The sequence below is a fragment of the Erinaceus europaeus genome, chromosome 18 (assembly GCF_950295315.1).
Source record: "Erinaceus europaeus chromosome 18, mEriEur2.1, whole genome shotgun sequence".
Taxonomy (NCBI): Eukaryota; Metazoa; Chordata; class Mammalia; order Eulipotyphla; family Erinaceidae; genus Erinaceus; species Erinaceus europaeus.
Genome location: NC_080179.1, coordinates 25,727,063 through 25,733,720, shown reverse-complemented (window position 1 = coordinate 25,733,720; position 6,658 = coordinate 25,727,063). Strand labels below are relative to the sequence as shown.

The 6,658-nt window shown below is 35.2% G+C and overlaps 1 protein-coding gene across 1 annotated transcript in view; it reads left to right on the top strand.

The window, feature by feature from the left end:
* The first annotated feature begins 536 nt into the window (after positions 1 to 536).
* The window catches only part of CSRNP3 (cysteine and serine rich nuclear protein 3), a 219,154-nt gene continuing 213,032 nt past the window's right edge, over positions 537 to 6,658 (top strand). Inside the window, exon 1 of the mRNA XM_016195315.2 lies at positions 537 to 564. The gene's annotated coding sequence lies outside the window, so the exon portion shown is untranslated. The remainder of the gene's footprint in view (positions 565 to 6,658) is intronic.

The window sequence follows — 6,658 nt, the reverse complement described above, 5'->3', positions numbered from 1 at the left end:
AGCATCTAGATTAATTAGAAAATGAATATGCAGAATGTTATCTTGATGTTCAGTCTCAGCCTTCTCTACGCATTGAAATGTACAATGAGATAATTTTCTTTCATTACTCGACTGGGAAAAATCAGTGAGAGCAAAAAATAAAATAAAGGCAATTCAGCTAGGTTTTACCATGAATGCTTTGCTTTGACTTCAGGGGAAAGGGAGTGATACTAATTAATACAATTTTCATAAATACAAAGAAAAACACTGTACTTCATCTGAGTTCACTTGCAATCTCTGTAGTGTGGAGCTTTTCACGGAGGTATCTTTTATCTCTTTATTTCTTTCCTTTCCAATTCCTTTTCTCTACTCCCTTTCTCTCTCTTAGCAGCAAGGATTTGTCCTCTAAAATAGTGGGGGTGAGAGGAAGCAAAGGATGGAAGCAGATCAGGGAGCATGAGCCAGAGAATGCCAGGATCTGGCTTTTGTTATTGGTTGGCTGCTGCCTGATGGATAGATGAGGGAGGAGTGAATTCCCCAGTCTGTTCTGACGGAGCCGAAGTACAGAAACATCCATTTTTACAGGTAAGAGCAAAAATATACTTTTCTATTCAAAAGAGAATGCTTCTCAAGTCTTACTAAGACAATTTTTGGATATGGTATTATTCTGAAGACGTTTTTCAAAAATTTAGCCATGCATTTATTAGCTAAGGAACCTTGGCAATGAACTGTTCTTTTTCTCTGCAAAATCCTTAGCTGATAAAAAAAAAAAAAAAAACAGCAGAGGCATGTCAAATCATGGATAACTTTCTAAGCACGTACTAGTGAAGCAAAATTAAAAATGAGCCACTGTGTATTTTTTGTTTGTCTTTAATGTCAGTTCCTGTTATTGTGTTCAAAGCAAGGTGAGGAAAGCTCTGTAAATTCCACAGGTCTTGAAAAAAAAAATGGAGCTTCCTTTGACTATACATTATGGAATTTCTGGAGTGTTTTTAAATATTTACAGCATAATAAGTGGTTTAGGAAAATAATTTTTGCAGATTATAGATTCTTATAGTGCTAATTTAAAAAGAATGTTTTATATATAGTCCAGCCCTTTCATTATTCTGACAAATCTCATGAGATTGACTGGTTGTATTGTCTTATCTAGTACATTGTAAGCTTATATGATTAAACAGTTTTTTATCAACAAGGGCGACACATACTCATTTATTGCTCAAAAATTGGTTTTGAAGTACTAAATCATTTGCTGTAAGCATAGTATCTTAATAGCAAGGTTTAAGTGTAGTTTCACTTCTCAATCAAATATATCTAGGTGAAAATTCCACTGCAACATTTATATTATTGGTGCTTTCCTTGGGGTGATATTTTAACAGATCAAAACTTAAGATTTTACTCTATATCTTATGTCTTGCTTATATTTCTTAAGGTTGCCCTTTATTTTTCCCTTACAGGAAAATAGAGAAGTCGATATGTGTGGATTAACTGATAGTTACAGTAAAAATATGGAAAATAATTTTAAGTCATTTGATTTATATCTATTTTAGTTCACAAATGTAGCTCAATTAAAGGTGTGGTGACCTCACCTCCTTAAAACTGAATTTTAAAAAGTAGGATTATTATTTAAGTGTACTAAATCACAATTAACATTTGTTAATCATGACATTAACAGTTAATAATGTAAATAAGTTTTTCCATATATTTAAACATATTTCTTTACTGAAGCAATCTAGTAGAATGAATACATATAGTTTCCAGGTTTTGTTGTTGTTTTTATTGTTCTTGCTATTGCTGAAGAAACTGATTTTTGTCTGAGTAGTAGAAAAACATACCAATTCTTTTAAGATTTAACAAGGAGGGAGAGGTAAAACTGGAATATTGGGTACAGGTATAAGTGAAGTGGATGAAGGCATTATAAATTTTATAACTGTGTTAAATATAGTTAATAATACATTTACATACTTACATATTGACCCAAGCAAATATTCTTGCAAGGCTTATCGTTACCTGTTTCTAGATTTCAAAATCACTACATGATACTGAAATTATATCATATTTCTAATTTGATGGATTTTTCTGATCTTGATTTTTATTAAAAAAAAAATGGGTGAAAATTAATCCACCTTCTAGGCTGAAGTTTAGGGTCATATATAAGACCAGACATCCACCTCCTGAAATGTGTTAGAGAAATAAGTCAAGGCAATTATATATTTTTTGGCAATTATAAGTTCCTAGTAAAGATACCTCCAGGAATGAAGAGGACTTGATGAAAATTAGAGAGCAGAGATCCACATGGTTTTAAATTATTCTGTTTCCTTGGAAACCAGCTGCTGCAGATGCATTTTGCTTTCTTTGGCTAAAAATATCATCATTTTAATAATCGCTGAGGGAAAGGTTCTGAATAAAACCAGAGTATATTGTTGCAGTTTTTTTTTTTTTATAATTTCCTTAATGGTTCACATATTTTGGATGAAAAGTAGATAAGTCCTTTCTCAATCAGCATTTCCTGTCATCCCCTGGCAGATGTCTGCATGAACTCTCTCTGTGAGATAACTGTGGTCAGCTTTTACCGCAGAGACTACAGGGGAAAGTGTGTGTGTGTGTGTGTGTGTGTGTGTGTGTGTGTGTGTGTGTTTTGGGTTGAAAGCAAGGGAAATAAAAAAGCATGAAAGAAAACACTTCAGAGGTTCCTGTCCAAGAAAAGGATGAAATAAGGCAAATGAAAACCTTGTAAACCTCCTATCTGAAAGATAGCAAAGCATGTTTTACCATTGCTATAAACATTTTAAAGATTCAAATGTCGGTTATTAAGAGACTGCTATAAAAAGCCTTGTCTCCTTTTTCTCTTTATGCTTCTAGTAACTGGTAACATTCTGAATAAAACATAAGTGAAGAAAGAATATCAATTTCTCACTTATTTTAACCAAACAAAAACTTGAGTTGTGACATGTAGGTTGAAGCTATTAACTATATACAGAGGTTCAAGTTATTAATTATATACAGAAGATTAATTATATAATTTATCATACTAGATTAGAGGTTTTAAGAAAATTTCTTGTCCAGACAATATTTTATTTATGTCTTAATTAATTAATTAGATAAAAAGAGAGAGAAATTTAGAGGGGGAAAGATAGTGAGAGACAAAAAGACACCTGCAGCCCTGTTTTCCCCCTGCAGGTGGGGACCAGGAGCTTGAACCTGTGTCCTTGCACACTGTAATGTGTGCACATAACCCGGGCACTACCACCTGGCCCCTTAGCGTTAGATCATACTTTATTAATTTAATCCTTTCACTGTCTTTGTAATCCATCTAACATAAGAACGTATGCATCTGATAACCTAAAAGCTCCCTTAAAAATGTTAAGGTAGTATATTTAAAATCCAATGGATATTGTTTTGAATACACATAATAGTTTTTTGTTTTATCCGAAAGCTTTTATTTGGAAAAAAAAATCATGTTTTATGTTTTTTCTCCTTTAAAGAAGTAAAAATCACAGACATTCTATTTTAACATAGGCGATTACATTGCTAAAATATTTATTCATTGGGCAGGTGAAATAGCTCATTTGGAAAATGTGCTGCTTTGCCATATGTGAGATCCAGATTTGAGTCTGGTCCCCACCTCATTTAATCAAGCTTTGATGCTATGGTCTCTTTCACTCTCTCTCTCTGCCTCTAAAATTTATTTATTAGAAGAGAGGTTGGGACATCATACTTGAGGATGAGGATCCAACTCTTAATCCACTGCACCACTTCCTGGCCTGTCATCATGTTTATCTATTCTTTAAAAACTGTTGATTAAACATTTTTGCCCATTTTTTTTATAAATTGTTTGTTTGTTTTTGAGCTGTATGAGTTCTTTATAGATGCTTCATATAAATTACTTGTGAGATGTGTGATATGCAAATATTTTCTCCCATTTACTGGATTTCCTGTTTGTTTTTGTGTAGTTGGCATTCTGTGTGTAGAATTCCAAATAATTTCACTTGCCCATGTTGCTGAGTCTCCAAATACATCTTTGATATTGAAGTCCTGATGTGTTTCATTGGTATCTTCTGTGTGTTTTGTAGTTTCAGGATTAGTATCCAGGAGTTGATGATTTAACTTTGATTTAACTTTGGTGCATGGTGTGAAGTGGTGGTCTAAAATTTCATTTTTCTACCAGTTTCTGTCAGTCTTTTCAGCATCATTTGTTGAAGAGGCCTTCTTCCTCCATTGAACAACTTCGACCCCTTCATCATATATTAGGTGTCCTTTCTGTGTGGTTTTATTTTTGTGCTCTCTTTCTTATTCCACTGGCCCAAGAGTAGTACATCCTTTAGACTGAAATTAATTTGGTGTATCTGTACATTATTTTCCAGAGAGAATTAATATAATGGGAAGTGCTTAGTTTTTATCAGGTAACATGAGCAAAGCACTTTAGTACTCCCACAAGTGGCAGCCTTATCAATAAATATAAAGTTGACATTAAAGAGTAAATTACAACATATCAATCAGACTAATAAAATGGATTATGCAACATGTGCAAGTTACCCTTATTTCAGGCAAATAAAATATTTCAAGTAGAAAGTCGGGCGCTAGCGTAGTGGGTTAACCGCACGAAGCACAAGGACAGCATAAGGCCAAAGGATCCTGGTTCATGCCCCTGGCTCCCCACTGGCAGGGGTGTCACTTCACAAGCAATGAACTAGGTCTGCTGGTGTCTATCTTTCTCTCTCCCTCTCTGTCTTCCCCTCATCTCTCCATTTCTCTCTGTCCTAGCCAACGACGACATTAATAACAACAACAAAAAGAACTACAACAGTAGAACAATAAGGACCACAAAAGGGAATAAAGAAATTAAAAAAAATAGCTTAAAAATATTTCGAGTGTATCTCAAGTTCCTGATAACCATGCGTTTCCAAACAAAGGCTTACACTCAGCTATAGATAATTTTAAAATACAGTTTGTTACAGTGCCTACTTGTTGTTCCATTCTTCTTTATTGCTAGTTTGCCAGATTAATAGGTGAGTTTACATGACTCTCGTAAAGTCTCACACAATATATTCAGGAAAATTAAATATTAATGGCTTCTCCTGTAATGTCAACAATCTTATATTTATAATGAAAACATGCTAGTTTGGCAGATTATTTCACATTGCTAGAAGTGGAAGTCTGGAATTCATAAGAAATGGGAATAATGGGGGTAGGTAGTATAATGATTATGCAAAGAGACTCTCAAGCTTGAGGTTCCAAAGTCCCATGTTCAATCCCCTGAACTACCATAAACCAGAGTTGCTCAGCTCTCCGATAAAAAAAAAAAAAAAGAAGAAGAAAGAAAAGAAAAGAAATAATATCAGGGTATAAATGCTTGAATTATATTTTAAAATGTTCAAACAATGTTATATAATCCAAGCAAGTGAAAAATAGGATAGACATTTGTACAAGGTTGGGCTGTAACTCAAAATTTTATTGATTAGTGACCTGGACAAGGATCAGTGATTAAAGTGTTGAACTCTCAAGGGTAAAGTCCAGATTTTGATCACTGGCATTGCATGTACGAGAGTGATGCTATGATTTTCACTCCTTCCCCCTTTTATATTCTATTTAATTGATTTTTTAAAGAGAAATTGAGAGGGGAGGGGAGACAGGTAGATAGCTAGCTAGCTAGATGGATAGAGAAAGACTAACAGCTCTGCTTCATCATTAGTGAAGCTTCCCCCAACCCTGCCATGCAGATTGAGGCCAGGGGCTTGAACCCAGATCTTTGCATACTGTAATGTGTGCTCTACCAGATGCACTACTGGTCACCCCCTTACATGTTAATAAATAATTAAATCTTTAAGAATATTATTGATCTTAAGTCATTTCTTAAGTTTTTGTACCCAAATTAGTGTATTTATTTATTCCCAAGAATTAATTTTTAAAAAATATTTATTCCTTTTTATTGCCCTTGTTTTATTGTTGTAGTTCTTTTTGTTGTTGTTATTGATGTCATCGTTGTTGGATAGGACAGAGAGAAATGGAGAGAGGAGGGGAAAACAGAGAGGGGGAGAGAAAGATAGACACCTGCAGACCTGCTTCACCGCTTATGAAGTGACTCCCCGGCAGGTGGGGAGCAGGGGGCTCGAACTGGGATCCATATGTTGGTCCTTATGCTTCGCACCACGTGCGCTAAACTGCTATGCTACCGCCCGACTCCCATATTTATTTATTAATGAGAAAGAGAAAGAAAGAGAGAGAGAGCCAGACAGCTACTCTGGAGTATATGGTGTTTGGGATTGAACCTGGAATCTTAGCCATGTAAATTGTGTTCTCCATCATTAGTGGTAGAATTAGTGGCGAAATAGTCTCCAACTTCCCTGGTGACTATTTTTTATTTTTTTATTTATTTGATAATGATTGACAAGACTGTAGGATAAGAGGGGTACAATTCCACACAGTTCCCACCACCAGAGTTCCATATCCCATCCCCTCCATTGGAAGCTTTCCTATTATTTATCCCTCTGGGAGCATGGACCCAGGATCACTATGGGGTGCAGAAGGTTGAAGGCCTGGCTTCTGTAATTGCTTCTCCACTAAACATGGGCACTGGCAGGTGTATCCATACTCCCAGCCTGTTTCTATGTTTGCCTAGTGGGGCAGGGCCTGGAATCCCACCTCTCCTGGTAACTATTTTTGACTCGTGCTGCAGGTGTCT